Source organism: Phyllostomus discolor, chromosome 12 (assembly GCF_004126475.2).
Source record: "Phyllostomus discolor isolate MPI-MPIP mPhyDis1 chromosome 12, mPhyDis1.pri.v3, whole genome shotgun sequence".
Classification (NCBI taxonomy): Eukaryota; Metazoa; Chordata; class Mammalia; order Chiroptera; family Phyllostomidae; genus Phyllostomus; species Phyllostomus discolor.
In genome coordinates this window covers 30,218,807-30,239,931 of record NC_040914.2, presented here as the reverse complement: position 1 = coordinate 30,239,931, position 21,125 = coordinate 30,218,807, and the positions used below count along the sequence as shown (strand labels likewise).

General features: G+C 41.6%; 1 protein-coding gene and 1 pseudogene across 3 annotated transcripts in view; both read left to right on the top strand.

Moving 5' to 3' along the window:
- Nucleotides 1-21,125, top strand: part of LOC114511670 — a 36,428-nt pseudogene that overhangs the window by 12,296 nt on the left and 3,007 nt on the right.
- LOC114511072 (zinc finger protein 530-like) overlaps nucleotides 15,423-21,125 on the top strand; it is a 568,693-nt gene continuing 562,990 nt past the window's right edge. Inside the window, exon 1 of one of the 3 annotated variants that reach the window (XM_036013456.1) lies at nucleotides 15,423-15,482. The gene's annotated coding sequence lies outside the window, so the exon portion shown is untranslated. The remainder of the gene's footprint in view (nucleotides 15,483-21,125) is intronic. The other 2 variants (XM_036013453.1, XM_036013457.1) reach the window with 2 other exon arrangements.

The window sequence follows — 21,125 nt, the reverse complement described above, 5'->3', positions numbered from 1 at the left end:
AAAATGAATAGAATTGATGTTTCTTTTGCACATCAATATTTCTCTCCCTCTCTTTACCTTCTCTCTAAAAATAAGTAAATATAAGTTAATGAAATATTTTTAACAGTTGTTTTTTCAGTTTATTTTTTATTTATTTACTTTTAGAGAGGGGAAGAGAGGGAAAAAAGAGGGAAAGAAAGATCAGTGTGTGGTTGCCTCTTGTGCACCCCCTACTGGGGATCTGGCCTACAACCCAGGCATTTGCTCTAGACAGTGGGTTGAACCAGTGGCACTCAATGCACTGAGCCACCATAGCTAGGGCAGGACACTGACTTCTAACAACGAGATTTATCCTGAGGTATGACTGCTGGAAACTTGGCTACTCTGAAATTGTTTCTACAATATGTAAATCCATTTTCTTTACAAGAACCTGAGGAAAAAATAGGTAACAGAGATAGTAAGTTGTGAGCAGAGAAATTTGGAAGAGTGGAAGGAAAGAAATGGCATTGTATTTCATTTCAATAATTTACTGATGATTTCATTAGCTTCAGAGGCTCTTCTAGGTCTGTGTTATGTATCAGTGAGTAAATAAAGGTTTTTGTAACCAGGTTTCCTCAAAGCCTTTATTGAAGGCTAGCCAAGAAGTGAAAAAAAAATTCATATTATAGTAAATTTTGAAGGGATAGGTGCAGTTGAAATGTGAAAAAAAGCAGCACACCAAAATGACAAGTATGTGGATCCTCAGGATTTTAAGAGCTCTCATTCAAAGAAGGAAGAAAGATTTGATTAGATTAGGTTGCTGTTCCATGGACAGTAAAAATGCAGTACAATTTTCCTATGTTAGTGAGTTGGATACAGTGTCAGACCATTTTATGATCATTGGGCCAGTAGCAGGGAAATGTAAATACTGTATATTTTATTTTTTTGAGAAGTGATTTTTAAATAATATCTGGTAAGTTCTTAGATTTTTTTTCAACTCCTCTTTAATTAGTTTACTATTTTTCAAGTTTGGTGTCAAGTTATATTTTAGTGTGATATTTGCTGTAAATTATTAAGTAAAACAGGCTTCTTACAGAATTACTGATTTTTTATATTTATTGTACATATATATGCCCACATTTTTCTTAATTCTAATATGAGCTTTTTAAGTTTCTGAGGTAAACATACATTAACTTTCAGTATGAATATGTTGTTTATTTACTCTAAATATAATTTACAATTATGGTCTTTATTCCATTAGGAATGCAAGAAATATGTGACCTCTGATCTTAAATATCTCTCAGGAGTACCCAATTTCTTTTGTTATAATAGTCACAATATAATTTTTAAAAAATTTTAAAATATTTTAAAAGATTTTTATTTATTTTTAGAGAGAGGGGAATTGAAGGAGAAAGAGAGGGAGAGAAACATCAATGTGTGGTTGCCTCTAACATGGCCCCTCCTGGAACCTAGCCCACAACCCAGGCATATGTACTGACTGGGAATTGAACTGATAAACCTTTGGTTCACAGGCCAGCACTCAATCCACTGAGCTACACCAGCCGGGATCATTTTGAAATGAAAAAATAAACACCAGTAACGTTGTTAGAATTCAATTCTCCCATTTTTTCAAACATTTTTCATAATTGATGATTTATTTATAAGTAAACAATTGACTTTATTTACTTTTTTGAAAAATATTTATTTTTAGATGGAAGGGAAGGGAGAGGGAAAGAGTGGGAGAAAAACAATATGTGGTTGCCTCTGGCACCCCTGATTGGGGACCTGGCTATCAGCCTGGGTATGTGCCCAGACTGGGAAGTGAACTGATGACCCTGTGGTTCACACACCAGCACTCAGTCCACTGATTCACACTGGCCAGGGCTCAATTCTACCACATTTTTAAAAATTTATATTTCTTGCCCTGGCTGGTGTGGCTCAGTGATTGAGTGCCGGCCTTCGAAGCAAAGGGTCACTGGTTCAATTCCCAGTCAGGGCACATGCCTGGACTGTGGGCCAAGTCCTTAGGAGGGTGTGGGCGAGAGGCAACCACACATTGATGTTTCCATCTCTTTTTCTCACCATACCCTTCTGTGTAAAAATCTTTTAAGAAAAAGAATGTTTCTTTTACAAAAAAAATTTATTTTTCTTGATTCATTTGTAACTAAGTAATTGAATTTAAAGTTCATATTTTGTATCTGAGATCTTTATTTCAAAGGTCTGACTTGGGTTATATTGGTCATACATGTGATGGTATTCGCAGGTCATTTGTCTGATAAAATTTTCCAGACCCTGTACTGCAGGAGTACTTCCTTTTACTTTTATCATTTTCAAGATTACTTTGGATCAGGCCGAGTCATTTACCTGTACCCTTCCCGGTGAGTCTGGGCCTTTTGTCTTGGTATGGGGGGGAACCCTTTCACCTCCGTGGACCTTAGGAACCACATTACCCAGAAGGCAGTTGGAGGGTTGACCCAATGAAGGCAAGGAAAAGGATTTTTTTCGTTAGTACCACACGCATGTGGGCGGGACTTCCGTCACCCTGCTGGTGGGCACTTTGTCTGTTCTCAGGATCCCCTCATCTGTCAGAGGCGGCTCAGCTTTGGTTCCCGGAAAAGATGCTCATGATAAAAAATGACAGAGTCCTGGTCGCTGCCGCGCAAAGGCAATTGTGAGGCTTCCTGACTCTGCCCAGGTGAACGTACCTCCTCCAGGATGGGGACTCTGGTGCCCGGCTCCTCCTCGCCTGCTGCTCCCATCTCGCTCCACTCACAGAGCCCTCTGGTCGTGGGTACGTTGAGGGGCCTGGCCGAGGTGAGTGCGCGTCACCCTGGCCCTCCTCACCTTCTCCCAACAAGCCGTGCATCCGGGCCGGGGCGCCTGTCAGGCCCTGAAGCCGAGGCCCCAGCATGGGATCGTGGGGTGCTCGTGGGGATAAAAGATGTAAGGAAATGGGAGAGGATGACTGGCTGAGGGGCCAATGTGTAAAGACGTGCGGGTGCTGCTGAACCAGAAGGATCTGGGACCATGGCTTCGGGCTTACATCTGCTTTAAACAGTCTGAGGCGGAGTCACGACCTAACTGGGAATCAGAGGGGTTGCACTGACATTCTGAAAGTCCTGGGAGCCTGGGGAGATTGTGAACCGAGAGGGACACAGGCTGTGTCATGGTTTTCAAAGCTTTTAGAATTCTCAGATAGAAAACCGACTGGAATTGAGTAATGAATACAGTGAGGCACAGGAAGAGGATCCTTTGTGCAGATCACAAAGCTGGTAACAGGCTTCCCTGAGGTGAGACACTTGGTGGGAGGTCACCAGACTCCAAGGCTGGACCCAGATAAGGCTGACCCTGCGTACCTGGAGCTGAAGGGAGGTTGACTGTGTCTTTCCACAGGTTCTGAAGTTGAAAACCATTATGTAATTAGACAAGGAAGGACAGGGTATTGCACTCCCTACCTGGTGGTGACATTACCATACAGTGTCTAAAGACTCTTCCCTTCATAATTTCCTGGCTCTCACATGAGGGGACCCTGGGGCTACCCCAATCCTCAGTGCAGGTCACAGATAATGTCAAGATGCTCCCATTTCTGGTGTTAATGTAAGAAACATTCAAACCTGTACTTTTAAAACTGTTTATTTGAGCTAAACTGAGTACGATTGACTGAAAATAAAATCTCAACGGAGTGAGAACATGCTTCAGAAATTGGCAGTTTTAGCACTTATTTTATACATCAGAATCAAAAGGGAAGACAGAAGTTGGTAAGTTGACATCTATTGGTAATAGGTGTTGGGAGGCAGGAGAAAACAAAGAAGGAAACTCTCTGACATAAAATAAAAAGTAAAATTGAATAGACACACACACTTCTTTTACATTGGTGGTATTATGATAGTTAACAACAATACATGATTTTTGGTCTCTGCTGTGGTGCAGTATTTGTGTCCGGAAGGGTAAGGAGAAAGGAAATTATCCTGTCATTCCAAAGGTTTGTTAACATTGTGCAAAAGTAAAAAGATGAGCTCAGTTAAAGTAAAAATTGACCTTCCTTAGAGAAGATCCAGGCCTGGGACATGACTCCTTGCCATGACTCATTTTTAGTTAGAAAGTTTTAATTTCATACCATCTGTATAGGTATTTTCAGTCTCTCAGTGTAATGCCATCATGGAATACTCCCCTATGCTGGCCAGGTTTAGCATGTGGCCATTCTTTTTTTTGGTCTACACTGGCAGCCTGCATAAGCAGTCATGGAACGTTATCCAGGGAGAGACAGGTGTACATGCAAATGCTTGGAGATGACACAGAGCTGGGAATAGGAATAGGCACCTCAAGGACAGGGCTGAGTGGCAGGGGTCAGAATCATGCCTGTAAAGTGGCCAATTGATAATAATAAAAACATTATGGAGATAATGGAGTATTTGTATAAGAGAAATGTGTTGGTTTCTCCTGGATTTAACAGGCTCCATCTGGCTGCGTAGTGGGAAAATGGTTATAGGAATTAAGGGAGCTCAGGACCAAGCAAGTTCTATGATCCGGAGGATTGCTGATGGACCAGACCTGGGCCTCAGAGGTAGAAGGAAAGTTTGGCTAGTTGATCCATTTTTTAAATTCTGTTACCATTCTTTTTTCCATTACCATTTATCTTCCTTATACCCTCTTACACCTCCACTTGGCAACTTCTCCCTCCTTTTTAAAGAAGGGCATGTAGAGTTTCAGATTTTGCAGCTGTAGGAGAGAAAGGAAAGTGTTCAAAATGACCCTAGTGTTTTTGCTCATAGTAGCTGAAGTGATGCAGGTTCCATCAGCTGGGCTGAGGAAGATAGCGGTAGGTTTATTCTCTTTGGGAATATCAGAATGTTCTTGTGGGTAACATTTTTAAAGGTTTCAAAGAGCAGTGAGTGGAAACATCCAGCAAGCAGCTGAACACATTAGTCTGGAAACCTAGGTAAGATTAGAAGATGGAGACATGCAAAAGTCTGGCTCTTTTTTGCATGAGGGCGAAGGTGGCAGAACTGAGGGAGTCAACCTGGAGTGTGAAGATGTGAAGCAGGTAGAGATCCCACTGTGGTGTGTACTACCTAGAGGAAGTGTGAGCGGATGGCCCTGGGTTTTTGGTGTCGGGATTTAAGGGTGAGGCTTAAGATCATGTTTGGTCGTGTTTCAGAGGCATAATCGGGAACTCAGTGGAATTTCTTAGCTGGAAGAATGGGGCCCTGCAGCCATGGCCCCAAGCTTAGATGGCATTTATTTGCACCACTTCCTGTTATCCTGCCTGCCTTTGCTGGGGGCGAAGTAAGTGTTTCATGCAGTTGTGATGACACAGCAGGCAGCTCTCTTAGCAAGGGCTGGTATCCTGTCCAAACTGGGGGCCTTAGGAGGGATTGGGCATGGGGAAAAGTAGGGATATGAGGTCTCAGACACACTGTTCCATATTCATTTCTATTAATTCTGACAGGTTTCTGTGACCTTTGAGGATGTTGCAGTGTATTTCTCCAGGACAGAATGGTGCCTCCTTGATGAGGCTCAGAGATGCCTGTACCTCGATGTGATGCTGGAGAACTTTGGTCTTATATCTTCACTTGGTAAGACATTGACTCTCCTGTGCAGTTTTCTTTGGCTTGCCTGCACCCCCATTTCCTCAGGGTTGCACTTTTCTTCTACCCTAAGCTCTAAGGATCCTGACCATACTTGCACCCAGGAAGTGCTGGTCAGTAGCAGCGGTTGTGGGGTCACCCTCTGATCCTGTTCCCAGGTGTCTGTCTTTTTGCCTCATTGTCTCAAACTTTTCTTTCAAGTTTCTTTTTTTAAAAAAGATTTTATTTATTTATCTTTAGAAGGGAGGGGAAGTAGAGAGGGAGAGAAACATCAATGTGTGGTTGCCTTTTGTGCACCCCCATGCTGTCAACTGGCCTGCAACCCAGGTATGTGCCCTGACTGAAAACTGAACTATGACTCTTTGGTTTGTAGGCCCACGGTCAATCCACTTAGCTACATCAGCCAGAGCACAAACTTTTAAAAAAAAGATTTTATTTACTTTTAGAGAGGAGAGAAGGGAGGGAGAAAAACAGCAATGTGGAAGATATATGGATTGGGGACCTGGCCCGCAACTCTGGCATGTGCCCTGACTGGCAATTGAATAAGTGACCTTTTGGTCTCAGGCTCCACTTAATCCATTGAGCCACACCAGGCAGGGTGCCGCAAAGTTTTAAACTAACTCTCACTTTCATAAAAAAATAACACACCCTCATATTCACTGGTGATCTGTTCTAGGCTTTGCATTTCCCATGCCCTTCATTCCTTAGGGGTTTCTCTGTCCTCACATGTGTACTATGTGTACACTGTTTGCTTCCCAGAATTTCTGGGTAGACCTTGTACTTGGCAGAGCTAGTTTTTTTTGCACTGCCTCTCTCCCTGCAGCCCCAAAAGCTGCTGTAGTCAACCTGCATAGGGAAGGATTTGAGGTCACTAATGTTACCAGCAGCCTAATAGATTTCACATTTATTAGTGAGAGAAAACATTTATTTATTTATGTATTTATGTATGTATGCATTTATTTATTTGAGAAAGGGAAAGGGAGGTAGAAAGAGGGAGAGAAACATGATGTATGAGAGAATAAAGGATCGGTTGCCTCTCTCACACCCCCAAATGGGGAGCTGTTCACCTGAGGATATGTTTGTAGACTGTTACAATGGAAGAAATTGAGAGAAAGAAACATCAGTGTGAAGGAAAAACATTAACTGGTTGCCTTCTGTAGGTGCCCTGCCTGGGAATCGAGCTCACAAACTTTTGGTGCAACTTTCCAACTAACTGAACCACTAGTCCAAGTGTGTTTGATGTTGTCTATTTTGTCTGAGAATTTTAACTACTCCTCTCTTTGGTTTTATTTGTGTGGAATATTTTTTATATCTGTTTCTTTTCAACATATTTGTGCCCATAACCTTTTTTTAAAGGTTTTATTTATTTATTTTTAGATAGAGGGGAAAAGAGGGAGAAAGAGGGAGAGAAATATCAGTGTTTGGTTGCCTCTCACACACGCCCTACTGGGGACCTGGTCTGCAGCCCAGGCCTGTGCTCTGACTGGAAATTGAACTAGGGACCCTTTGGTTTGCAGACTGGCGCTCAGTCCACTGAGCCACACCAGGCAGAGCCATAAATTTTTTTTAAAGATATTTTATCTACTTTTAGAGAGGGAGAAGGGAGGGAGACCAAGAGGGAAAGAACATAGATGTGTGAGGGAAACATCAATCGGTTGCCTCTTGCACACCCCCAACTGGGGACCTGGCCTGTGCCTAGGCATGTGCCCTAGACTGGGAATTGAACTGGCGATCCTGTGGTTCACAGGCTGGCACTCAATCCACTGAGCCACACCAGCCAGGGCAAAGTTATCTAATTATTTTTGAAGGGGGTGGGATATTTGAATTTTTTATCCTGTAGACTTTCTGTCGTCACTCACATAGTGAGTTCAAACTTTTCCCTTTGGCTTGTTTGTGCTGAGCTGTTCTACGACAGTGCTGGTTATTTATCTCTTCGGCTTTCTCTTTGGAGTTACATCATTAGTAATCCATGTTATTGCTCAACTGGGAAAGAAGTGGAAGAGTCCTTTGTGTATCAAAAGAGGGACATGAGTCCAGCCATGACAGGATGGGCTCAGGAGGTCTGGCATCAGTGAATGATACTTAGGGAGGGTGTGATGCCAGGGCTTTGTTAAAACATAATGAGGAACCTGTTCTATTTAACTGCATTTTGTTACCTATGCCAGTGTCCACACCTTAATCTACATGTCCTTATTCAGTGTTGGCACTTTGCCTATTTGATAGTTTTAATATGTATCATTTCTACTCTAACTTCCAGCCATGGCTAATATCTGCTTCTCTAACCTCTACCCACAGCCATTTCTCTAAGGAGTCTTTTTGGTGTGCTCTCCAATTTTGGTACATTTCTGTTGAGCCTTGAAGGGTGCACATTTTTCTTTCTTTGTATTTTTTTGTTACAGATTCTATTTATTTTTCAGAGAGAGGATAAGGGAGGGAGAAAGTGAGGGAGAGAAAAGTTGATGTGTCTGAGAATCATTGATTTGTTGCCTCTCATACAACCACAACTAGGGAACTGGCTCACAACCCAGAAATGTGCCCTGACTAGGAATCAAACCTTTTGGTTTGCAGGCTGGCACTTAATCCACTGAGCAACCCCAGCTAGGACTGACATGTTTACATATTTCCACAGGAGCCTTGCAGAGCATCTGCTGTGCAGATGTTGATTCATGATATTGGGTATATTCACATTCCTCTACACAGCCTTATGTCACCAGCAAAAAGGCTTTTTCAGACAATCATGAACACTTGACAAGTGTCCACCCTATCCTAGTGTCCTTTGTATAATGAGGTGCCCATTATTTACTCCCCTAAGTGGCCTAATAATGTATAACCACCACTTTTCAGAGTCTTAGTTGTCATGAAACTGATGATATCCTCTGCCAATGATGGCACAGGATAATGCCTTGCCTGTGACAGATGCAAATTTGTGGTGAGAAACAACCCCCCATAGGTCACTAAACTTCACTAGTGTTTTCTTTTTGTTCAGGTTGCTGCTGTGGAACAGAGGATGTGGAGGCACCCTCTGAACAGAGTGTTTCTCTAAGAGTCTCAAAAGCGAAGAATCCCAAGACAGCTTTGTCTTCCAAGAAGAGCCACCCCTGTGAGAGTTGTGGACCAGTCTTGAGAGATATTTTCTTCTTGGTTGACCAGCCAGGAACACAACATGGTTCGACACTGCTGAGGTGTGGGGCATGTGCAAAACCATTTTATTTCAGTGCACAGAGTCACCAGCACCAGGAGCAGGACACAACAAAGTATTGTTTCATAAGCAGTGTGGACAAGGCCTTCCTTGGAAAGAGCTGCAATTTCCATATGTCATGGAAGGCTCGTACCTCTAGTCAGGTTGGAAAAGATCTCCTCATCAGCTCAGAACCCCTCAAGCAACTGGCTACTCACAACATACACAGGGCAAACGAAATCTCTAAGTCTGGAATGACTTTTGAAAGTACAGAAAATTATTATACTGCAAGAGAATGCCAGAACACCATTGGCTGTAACCACACAGTTGTTGAAGAACAGGGATTCCTGACAGGAAGACAGTGTTTTCTGTGTTGTGAATGTGGAAAATCTTTTACCAATAGCTCTGCACTCTATGATCATCACAGAGTTCACACTGGGAAAAAGTCTTATGAATGTGATGAATGTGGAAAAATTTTTAAGAGGAAATACGACTTTAAATGTCATCAGAGAGTTCATACTGGAGAAAGGCCTTATGAGTGCATTGAATGTGGGAAATGTTTTACCAGTAGCTCTGCCCTTTGTTATCATCAGAGAGTTCACACTGGAGAAAGGCCTTATATGTGCAGTGAATGTGGGAAATCTTTTACCAGTAACTCCGCCCTCCGTTACCACCAGCGAGTTCACACTGGAGAAAGGCCTCATGAGTGTAGTGAATGTGGGAAACATTTTGCCAGTAGCTCTGCCCTCCGTTACCATCAGCGAGTTCACACTGGAGAAAAGCCTTATGAGTGCAATGAATGCGGGAAATCTTTTACCAGTAGACCTTCCCTCCATGATCATCAGAGAGTTCACACTGGAGAAAAGCCTTATGAGTGTGGTGAATGTGGGAAAACTTTTAGGAGGATATATTACTTTAATTGTCATCGGAGAGTTCACACTGGAGAAAGGCCTTATGAGTGCAGTGAATGTGGGAAATCTTTTACCAGGAGTTCTGTCCTTCATAATCATCAGAGAGTTCACACTGGAGAAAAGCCTTATGCATGTGGTGAATGTGGGAAATCTTTTAAAAGGAAATATTACTTTAATTGTCATCAGAGAGTTCACACTGGAGAAAAGCCTTATGAGTGCAGTGAATGCGGAAAATCTTTTAAGAGGAGAGAAAACTTTAATTCTCATCAGAGGCTTCACACTGGTGAAAGACCTTATGAGTGCACTGAATGTGGGAAATCTTTTACCATGAGCTCTGCCCTTCTTAAGCATCACAGAGTTCACACTGGTGAAAGACCTTATGAATGCAGTGAATGTGGGAAATGTTTTACCTATAGCTCTGACCTTCGGTGTCATCTAAGAGTTCACACTGGAGAAAGGCCTTATGCATGTGGTGAATGTGGGAAATCTTTTACCAGTAGCTCTATTCTTCATATTCATCAGAGAGTTCATACTGGAGAAAAACCTTATGAGTGCAGTGAATGTAAGAAATGCTTTAGACAAAGATCCGCCCTTATTCAACACTATCGAGTTCATTCTGGAGAAAAGCCGTATGAGTGCAGTTAATGTGGAAAAACTTAACATGAGTAGCTCTGCCTTTTGTCGTCATTGAAGTATTCACACTGGATAAAGGCTTTCTGAGTGAAGTGAAGATGGGAAATCTTTTACCAGTAGATCTGCTTTCTGTTATTTTCAGAAGTTTACAAAGGAGATAGTCTTTATCAGTGCATGAATGTAATACATCTGGTGGTAGCTCTAGCAGTCACCTTTATTTGCATCAAATAGTTCAAAGAAAAGTAAGGCCTTATGAGTGCAGTGAATGTGAGAAATGTTTTATCTTTCATAATAAATTTCATTGTCATTACCTAGTTCACACAGAATTTTGGCCTTATGGCTGCAATGAATATGGGAAATTTTTAAATTTTTTTAATAAAATCTCTTTTTAAATGATTTTATTTCTAGGGAGGGCAAGGGAGGGAGAGAAACATCACCTGTGTTGCCTGGTGCACATCCCCAACTGGGGATCTAGCCCACAATCTTGGCATGTGCTCTGACTGGGAATCAAACTGGCAAAACTTTAGTTTGCAGGCCAGCACTCAATCCACTGAGCTACACCAGCTAGGGTAGTGGGAAATCTTCTAAATCAGTAATCTTCATTATTCTAAAAAACTTCCCACTGGAGAAAGCCTTATGAAAGTAGTGAATGTGGTAAATCTTGTATCTGTAGCAGTCTCCTCAGTTGTCATCAGAGAGTTCACTGTAGGGAATCACCTTGTGCTTGTAATGAATGTGGGAAGTCTTTTTTTTGTATCAGTAATTTCCATTATGATGAGAAGTTTTACACTTCAGAAATGTCTTTTGAGTGCTGTCTATATTGGAAATCTTTTACGAGTAACCATGGTTTTCATTGCCATTAGAGAATTCACAATCACTAGGTTCTTATAAGTTAAGAAATTTTGGGAAATCTTTTATGTCTAGCCATTTCCTTTGTTATCTTCTGAGAAGTCATACTGGCGGTAGGTTTTATATATACATACAATATGAGAAATTGTTTTCCTGTAGCACTAAGACCCCTTATGTTCAGAGATTTCACTTTGGGGAAAGGCCTTATGAGTATTGTGGCTGTGGGAAATTCTTTTTCTATGCTTTCTCTTTTCATATCATCAGAGTTTACACAGGAGATAGGCCTTATAGGTCCATCAAATTTAAGAAATGTTTTATGTCAGAGTCATGGTCACCTTAATCACAGTTCACTGATTAAAGACTTCAAATGTGACGTCAACATGGGAAATCTCTGGCCATAAGTCAATACCCTTTTGGCATTGGAGAGTTCTCACTGTGTAAATGGTTATATTTTGGGAAATGTATTTTATTTCCTATGCAATGACACAAGAAAACTTTCTGAGGAAACCCATGTATTTAATTTTACATGTTCACAGTGTAGACATGTCTCAGAAGTTTATTGTTTAACTTTTGAAGTACTTAACAAAGCACAACTAATTGTGACTTTATGCATTCTTACTCATAGTGTATGGGCTGCATTTCCCTACTCTAACAGAATCTTCTTGTAATAATTATAAATGTTAGCTCTTTTGATATGTTCATCATGCTGTCTGTTCTTTTAGTTGCATTTCCCTAAGGATTTATGATGAGCATTTTTACAGGTGTGTATATACTACTGATATGTTTTTAGTAATATGAGTGCTCACATAACTACCAATTCTTTTATTAATTTTGGCCACTGTCCTCTAACAAATAGGAAAGGAAAACAGCAAAGATACATGTTGCAATGTCACCTGTTTTCACTCCTTGAATAACAAATATTTTTTGCTCTATGGAAAATCTTTTTGGAATAATTTTTGATCCAGGTTTTTTTTAAAGATTTTATTTATTTATTTTTAGAGAGAAAGGAAGGGAGAAAGAGAGGGAGAGAAACATCAATGTGTGGTTGCCTGTCACGTGCCCCCTACTGGAGACCTGGCCTGCAACCCAGGCATGTGCCCTGACTGGGAATTGAACTGGTGACCCTTTGGTTTGAAGGCCTGAGCTCAATTCGCTGAGCTACACCAACTGGGGCCAGAATACTTGTTTTTAATAGTGAAAAATATTTCCAAATTATTGGATTTCTTGCTGTATACAATGCAGTAGGAATATATCATGTATTTCAAGGAATAATCTGCATTATTTACACACTTACTTTTATAAGTTCACATATTTAGTAATGTAATAAGCTGTGCTTTTTAGTGTTCACCCATTTTTATGGTCCATCATCTGTGGTTTGCTGGGCTGGAGAAGGATTTGAAGGTGAACTGGGTGGTATGCGGATGAACAAGTATTTCTTGAGCTCAAGGCCCTCCTAGAAGCCCAAGGGAAGAGTTCAGTGATCAGATTCCCCATACCTTGGGCCATGCAACCCGAGTTTAAATCTTGGCTTAGTGACTATTGTTATGATTACAGGAAATCGATGCACTCTAGGGGCCTCAGTTTCCCCTGTGTAAAAGGGGTAAAGAGAAGCCTTGGTTTATTCAAAAAACAGTAGCTATACCATTAGTTATCACTTGAGGGCATCATCCACTGGCTAGTCCTGCGACCTTCTACTCCATGTGCTTGTGAAAAATAAATGGGGGTTCTCAGATACCCAATATCTGCTTTAGTCCACACAGACCCTACCTTACTGAGGAGATATCTTCAGGGCTCCTATGTCTCAGTATGGGTTCTGCACTTGGGAATCTTTGGGTAACAGTAAAACTCGTCAAAACTCACTTCACTGACGTGAAATTAATGATGGCACTAACTATGACACCTTTGAGCATCAATAGAGGTATTCCAATCTTCTAAGAATAAGGCGTATCTGGGAATACTGGTTATGTACCAATTTTATATTTGCTGCCAAAATGGGTACGATGTTGGCATCCATGATTGTGTGGAAAGTGGGAACCTCAATCTGAGGTAAAGGTTTTGAATTTGAGGTTTTACCACTTATCCTGAACATGATGATCATTTCTGCTGAAAATGCATCGACAATGTCTGCATGGGGACGGCAGATTGTTTCCAGAAGAGAATTAGATCAAACTACAGAAAGGTATTCCTATTGATTAATGAAGTTATTCAATAAGAATTACTTATATAGCTAGAAAAGAAAAGACTCTATTAAGCATGAGAATAGGTAAGACACAATGGGTGGTAAATAAGGGACACTGACTTCTAAGAATGAAGAAGTTAAATCTTCTAAGATTTAACTGGAAACTTGGCTACCCTGAAATTCTTTGTACAATGTGTGAGCGCATTTCATTCATGAGAACCTGAGGAAAAAGTAGGTGACAAAGATAGTTGTAAGCAGAAGGATTTAGAAAAGTGTAAGGAAAGATATGGCATCAAGTTTTATTTCTTTAACAATCACTTATTTCATCTGTTTTTTTGGCTGTTCCAGGTTTGTGTTACTTGTCAGTGAGTAAATAAAGGTGTTTGCAACTTGGTTTCTTCAAAGCCCTTATTGAAGGCTAGCCAAGAGATCAAATATTTAATATCATAGTAAATTGTAAAGGGATAGGTGCCATTAGAACATGAAAAAAGCAACACACCAAAATGAAAATTATGTGGATCCTCAAGACTTTGAGAGCTCTCACTGGAAAAGGGGAGAAAGATTTGATTAGATCAGATTGCTGTTCCATGGACAATTAAAATACAGTACAATTTTCCCATGTTAGTAAATTGGTTAGAGTGTCAGACCATTTCTATGACCACTATCCCAGTAGCAGGATGCTGGAAATATTGTATTATTTTTTAGAAGGGATTTTTAAGTAACATCTGGTAAGATTTTAGATTTTTTTCAACTCCTCTCTTATGATAGTTTTATCGTTTTTCAAGTTTTGGTTTCTATTTTACTGTGATATTTGCTCTAAATTTTTAAATAGTACAGGCTTCCTATAGAATTATTGATTTTTTATATTTATTGCATATATGCTTCTATATTTTTGTTAATTCTAATATTTTTTGCACTTTTTTCATTTAGAGGTATACATAGGTTAACTTTCAATATGAATATGTTGTTTATTTACTCTAAGTGTAATTTATAAATATGGTCTTTAACTTATTCCATTAGGGATACAAGAAATATCATGTGACCTCTGATCTTAAATGTGTCTGGGGAACCCCAAGTTTCTTTTGTTATAATAGTCACAATATCATTTTGAAATAAGAAAAACACCAATAATTTTGTCAGAATTCAATTCTCCCATTTTTTCCAAAATCTATTTTCCATAATTGATTTGTTTGTAAGTAAACAATTGACTTATATTTATTTTGAAAATATTTATTTATTTTTAAAAGATATTTATTTTTAGAGAAAGGGGAAGGGAGGGAGAAAGGGGAAATAACACCAATACATGGTTGCCTCTCACGCCTCCAACTGGGGAGCTGGTCTGCAACCCAGGCATATGCCCTAACTGGGAATTGAACCACAGACCTATCAGTTCTGGGCCGGGACTCAACTCATTGAGCCACGCCAGTCAGGGCAACTTCTATTCAAGTTTTATATTTTTTATCTTAGTTTTTTCTTTAATTTCAAAGTTTTGTCTTACTGTCTTGTATTATAGTTCTCATATATTTGATGGTGTAAGCAGGTCATTTGTCATAAAATTTCCAGACCCTGTAATGCAGGAGTACCCGTGGAGTTGCGGAGATAATGCATGTTCATCATCATACACGCGAGACCCTCCAGCAGGAATAGATGACATCTTGTATCATGTTGGGTCTCTTTTGGACCAGGACGCGTCATTTCCTTGTACCCTTCCCGAAGAGTCTGGGTGTTGTCTCAGAATGGGAGGACGGGGCGGCGGGGGGGGGGGGGGGGGGGGGGGGAGGGGGGTGGCACCCTGTTCACCTCCATGGACTTCAGAGACCGCAGTACCCAGAAGGCCATTGGAGGGCTGAGCTAAGGCTCAGAAACGGCCTTTCCATTGGGGCTAACGGCATGAGGGCGGGACTTCCGTCGCCCTGCTGGCGGGCATTTTCTCTACCCCCCCCCGGATTCATCAGTCGGATTCGCTGAGTACTGTGTCGCGCTGGCGATGCGGTGAAGGGAAATCGGAGAAACTTGATTGCCGCCTCACAAACGCGATTGTGAGGTTCTGTGACTCTGCCCAGGCGACCTGTGCTTGCTCGGGGATGGGGACCTTCATGACTGGTGCCCCCTTCTTGCCCGCCGCTCCGGCCTCACTCCGCCCACAGAGTCCTTTGGCGGCTTCCCCGCGGAGGCTCCCGGCTGAGGTGAGTGCGCGCCCCCGGGTCCTTGCCCCTCAGCCCGTTGAGCACTGCAGCCCGGGTGCGGGACTGTCACATCCTGCTGCCCCGCATCGGCGATCATAGGTGCTCTTGGGTGACACAGGGTGTGACGGGATGGGAGGGGTGACGGGGTGACGAGCTGAAAGGCCGCCGTGTAAGTAAGCGCAGGTACCGGACCCGGATAAACCCTCAGACCTGGCCTCGGCCTTAAATCTTTAAATGGAGGCGGACTCACGTCCTGACTGAGAGGCAGGAGTTACACCTTCATTCTAAGGGTCCTGGGAGCCTGGGATTGTGGTGAACATACCACAGAGGGGACAAAGGCTAGTCATGGTTTTGAAAGCCTTTTAGATCCTTCTAGATACAAAACCGCCTGGACTGGGGTGATGAGGACAGCGAGCACAGGAAAAGGAGCCCTTGTTCAAGGTCACAGGGCTGCTAAGAGGCGGCACTGAGGAGACTCTTGGCCCGAGGTCACCAGACTCCAGGATTGGGTGGGCATACAGCTGAGACCTTACCGGGAGCTGTAAGGGTGGTTGATTTCGTCCTTCCACAGGATCTGAAGTTGAAAACCATTTTGTTACCTAGACAAGGAAGGACAGAGTGTCGCAGTCCCTCCCTGGTGGGTGACAGTACAGTGTGTAAAGACTTTTCCCTTGTTTTTTTTTCCCCTGCTCTTGGATGTGGGGACCCTGGAGATACCCCAATCCTGAGTGCATGTCACAGATAATACCAAGCAAGGTGCTCCCATTTCTGGTGTTAACGTAAGAAACATTTAAACCTGTAGAGACATTTTTAACGTTATTTGAACCAAACTGATTGACTGAATACAGTTTCAACAGTTTGAGAAAAATAATTCAGGAAATGACAGGTTTATCACTCATTTTATACATCAGAATCAAAAGGGAAGACATAATTGGGAAACTTTAAGTCCATTGGTTATAGATGTGGGAGTCAGGATAAAACATAGAACGAAAATCCTGATATTAGATAAAAAGTAAAAATGATTAGACACATGTCTTTTACAATTGTGGGTTTGGGTAGTTAATATTTAATTAACACAATAATAAGAACAATGGGGACATTTTTTGGTGTGTGCTCTGATGCAGTGTTTGTGCCCTAAGGGTAATAAAAAAGTAAATTACATTGATGTTCCAAAAGTATGTTAACACAGGTGCAAAAATGGACTGACTCATTTAAGGTAAGAATTGGCCTTCCTCCAGAAAGATACAGGCATAGGACATGACTCCTGCCATGACTCACTTTTAGTTAAAAAGTTTTAATTTCAGACCATATATAGGGGCATTTTCAGTCTCTCAGTTTGTAAGGTTGTCAAGAGGACTCCCTAAGCTTACCAGGTTAGGCAAGTGGTCCACCTGCCCCCTTTTTTTGGTACACACTGGCAGTGACTGTAAGCATTTATGCATGGTTATCCAGGGAGAGACACTTGCCCATAGAAACAGAGCTGGAAATAGGAATAGGTACCTCAGGGCTTCTTTATGTTAAAAAAAGAGCATGTGAGGGTGAAGTTTAATCATCAGACCCGTTATGTGGCCAAATGATAATTTGGGAATCTGTCATGGAGATAATGGGTTATTTGTGTAAGAGGAAGTAGTTGGTCTCTTATAGGCTCACTTTGCTTTCATAGTGGAAAACAGATTATGGAAGTTAAAAACAGAGGGAGTACAGAGTTGGGCCTCAGAGGCAGGAGGAAAGGTTGGATTGTTGTTCCAGTTTTTGAATTCTTTTTTTCCATTATCATTCATCCCCTTCATGCACTTTTCCACCTTTCCCCTTCTATTTTTTAAGGAGGGCAAGTAGATTTTCAGATTATACAGCTGAAGGAGAGAAAGGAAAAGTGTTCAATGGTACAGGCTCCATTCAGCTGAGCTGGGGGAGATTTTGGTAGGTAGGTTAACTCTCTTTAGGAATATCAGAATGTTCTTTTGATTAACATTTTTTAAAGTTTCAAAGAGCAGTGAATGGAAGCTTCCAGTGAACAGCTGAATATGAAGTCTGGAAATCTGGAAGGGTCAAAAATAGAATCAAGCAAAAGTGGTGGCCCTTTTGTACATGAGGAGGGTAAAGGTGACATAGCTGAGGGAGTGAACCTGGGCGTGAAGATGTAAAGGAGGTAGAGATCACACAGTGGTATGCACAGCTAGAGGAAGTGTGAGATGATTGCCCGAGTTACCTGGAACTTAAGGGTGAAGCATAAGACCATATTTGGCTCTATTTTGAAGGCATAATCTGGGAGACTTAATGGAATTGTTTAGCAGGAAGAAGGGGGCCCTTTAGACATGGCCACAAGTTTAGATGGAATTTATCTGCCCCACTTCCTCTTATCCTGCCTGCCTGTGCTGAGGGCAATGAGAGAGATTAATGAGACTGTGATGAGACCACGGTCAGCTCTGGGACCAATTGTCTTTGAACTGGGAGCCCTGCAAGGGTTTTGGTGTGGTTAACATTTGGATTTCAGGATTTCAGGCAGATTGTTCTGGATTCATTTGTATTAATTTTGACAGGTTGTTGTGACCTTTGACGATGTCGCCGTATATTTCTCGAGGACTGAGTGGCTCCTCCTTGATGAGGCTCAGAGACACCTGTACCTTGATGTGATGCTGGAGAACTTTGCTCTTATATCTTCGTTGGGTAAGACATTGATTCTCCCTTCACTGCTGCCTTCAGTAGGCCTGCGCCCCCATTTCCTCAGGGTTGCCATTTCTTCCATCTCAAAGTCTAAGGGTTTTGACCAGAGTTGTACCCAGGGAGCAAAGGACAACAGTAATAGGTCTTGGGTCACCCCTGATCCTGTCTTCAGGAGCCGTTCTTTTTGCTTCATTGCCCCAAACATAATAAACTTAACTCTCATCTTCCAAAAACAAAAACAAAAAATAACACCCTCATACTCACCAGTGACCTCAAGTAGACTCTGCATTTTCTCAGTGCCCTTCATTCTTCAGTGGTTGCTCTGTCCTCACGTGTGGACTGTGTGTGCACTGTTTGCTTGCCCAGTTTTCTTTGTAGTCCTTGTACCTTGTAAGGCATGTTTTTTTCCATGCTTCATCTCTCCCTGAAGCTCCAACACCTGCTGTACTGAACCTTCATAGGGAAGGGTTTGAGGTCAATAGTGTTTGCAGGAGCCTAGTGGATTTCTCATTGATTAGTGAAGAAAAGCACTTTATATATATATATTTTTTTTTTTTTTAATTTTTTAAAGAGATTTTATTTATTTATTTTTAGAGAAGGGTTGGGAGGGAGAGAGGAAGCGAAACATCAGTGTGTGGTTGCCTCTTATGCACCCCCAACTTGGGGACCTGGCCCACAAATCAGGCATGTGCCCTGACTGGGAATCAGACCAGCAACCCTTTGGTTTGCAGGCTGGTGCTCAAATCACTGAACCACACCAGCCAGGGTACTTTTTATATCCTTGTTTATAATTTTTACATACATATTTTAAATATTTACTTGTGTGTATGTTTACTGACTACTAGAGCAAGCGAAGGAATTGAGAAAGAGAGAGAAATATGAATGTGAGAGAAAAGTACCACTTGGTTGCCTTTTGGAGGCACCCCCACTGGGAATCAAACCCATTACCTTTTGGTGCACTGGACAACTCTCTAAATAAGTGAGCCACCGGGCCAAGGGTGGATAAAATATTTTGTATGTATTTATTAGTTCTGTTTTCTCTAAAATGTAGTTAAATTTCAGCAGTTCTTTGTTGCTTTTAATTGGTCATATCCACTCATTGTTGAAAGGGGAATATTTAATATTTAACTTGTCTAGTACTTTTGGGTCATATTTTCTGCCTTCAGATCTTATATTGTTTGCTTATGTACTTAAGTGCTCTGTGGTTGGATAAATAATTACTAACTTGTTTTCCTTGTGATGAACTGACTCCTTTATCATTTTAGGATGTCCTTTTTCCTTGTGATAGTGATTGAGGTTGGGTATTTTGTACGATAGAATTTTATCTATTCCTGCTCTCTTAGTTTTTATTTGTATGGAATGTTTTTTATATCTCTTAATTTTTCAACCTATTTGTTCCCATAAACTTTTCTTAAAGATATTTTATTTCCTTTTGGACAGAGGGGCATTGGGGAGAGAGTTAGGGAGAGAAACATTGATATGTGAGAGAACCATCAATTGGTTGCATCTTGGATGCTCCCATCTGGGTACAGGGCCTGCAACCCAGGCATGTGCCTGGACTGGGATTCAGTGCTTAATGTACTGATCTATACCACCCAGGGCAAAAAGTAGTTTTATCTGCATGTGGTTACAAGAGTGCTTGGTATGTGATGTGTTGTGTTTTGAGCTGAAGACAAGTTTCAATTACCATCCTTCTTGTCCCTTAAGCTGAGGTACAAGTAGTAAAAATCACAGGGGCCCTCAGAGGCCAGGGCAGCAGTTTTCCACGTATGTAGCTATCTGTTTTGGAGGCTTTGGGTACAAAGATTGCTGGGGACATACTGATGTTATTCTTTCATAAGTGATGTTGTGGTCAAGAGGATTCCTCTTGATATCTATGTTCAGAAACTCTACAGATTTCTTTGAGGAGAAATGTGTGAGGGGTATGCAGATATTATAGGGAATCTTGAAGTTCTCAGCAACAACATTTGCCATTGTGATTTACAAAACTGGCCACTAAAATCCACAGTAGCACATGCCCAGTAGCTTTGAGATGAAGCTCTCACTCCTTGTGTTTTGAATCTAAATGTGTTTGCTAGCATTGTTAGAACTTCAATTTTCCCTGCAGTTCTTTCCATGCAGTTCTTTGTTTGATTCTTCACTTAGGGCTCTTTGGAAAAACTAGTCTCCTAAGCATTTCCCCCTTCCATCAAGGGATGCTTTTTATCATGGATATTTGTCTAATTATTTTCGACGTGGGTTGTATATTTGTATTTTTCATTCTGCCGATTTTCTGTTGTCACTCACATAAATCTTTTTCCTTTGGTCCGTTTGTGCTGAGTTGTTCTATGACAGTGCTGGTTACTCATCTCTTTAGTTTTACCTTACGAGTTTCATCATTAGTGTTCCATGTAACTGCTTAACTGGGAGGGAAGTGGAAGAGTCCTTTGTGTATCACAAGAGGGACATGAATCCAGGCAACATAGGATGGGCTCATAGGGGTTTGGTGTTGGTGAATGGTACTTGGGAAGGGATTGATACCACGGTTTTTTGTTTATTTATTTATTTTTTATTTAAAGATCTTATTTGTTTATTTTTAGAGAGAGGGGAAGGGAGGGAGAAAGAGAGGGAGAAATATCAATGTGTAGTTGCCTCTCACATGGCCCCCACTGGGGACCTGGCCCACAACCCAGGCATGTGCCCTGACAGGGAATTGAACTAGCGACTGTTTGGTTCTCAGCCATGTTCAGTCCACTGAGCTACACCAGCCAGGGATATCATGGTTTTGTTAAAACATAAAGAGGATCCTGGAGCCCTGGCTGGCGTAGCTCAGTGGATTGAGCTCGGGCTGCAAACCAAAGTGTCGCAGGTTCGATTCCCAGTCAGGGTACATGCCTGGGTTGCAGGCCATGACCCCCAGCAACCACACATTGATGTGTCTGTCTGTGTCTGTCTCTCTCTCTCCCCCACCCCCTTCCCTCTCTAAAAATAAATCTTTAA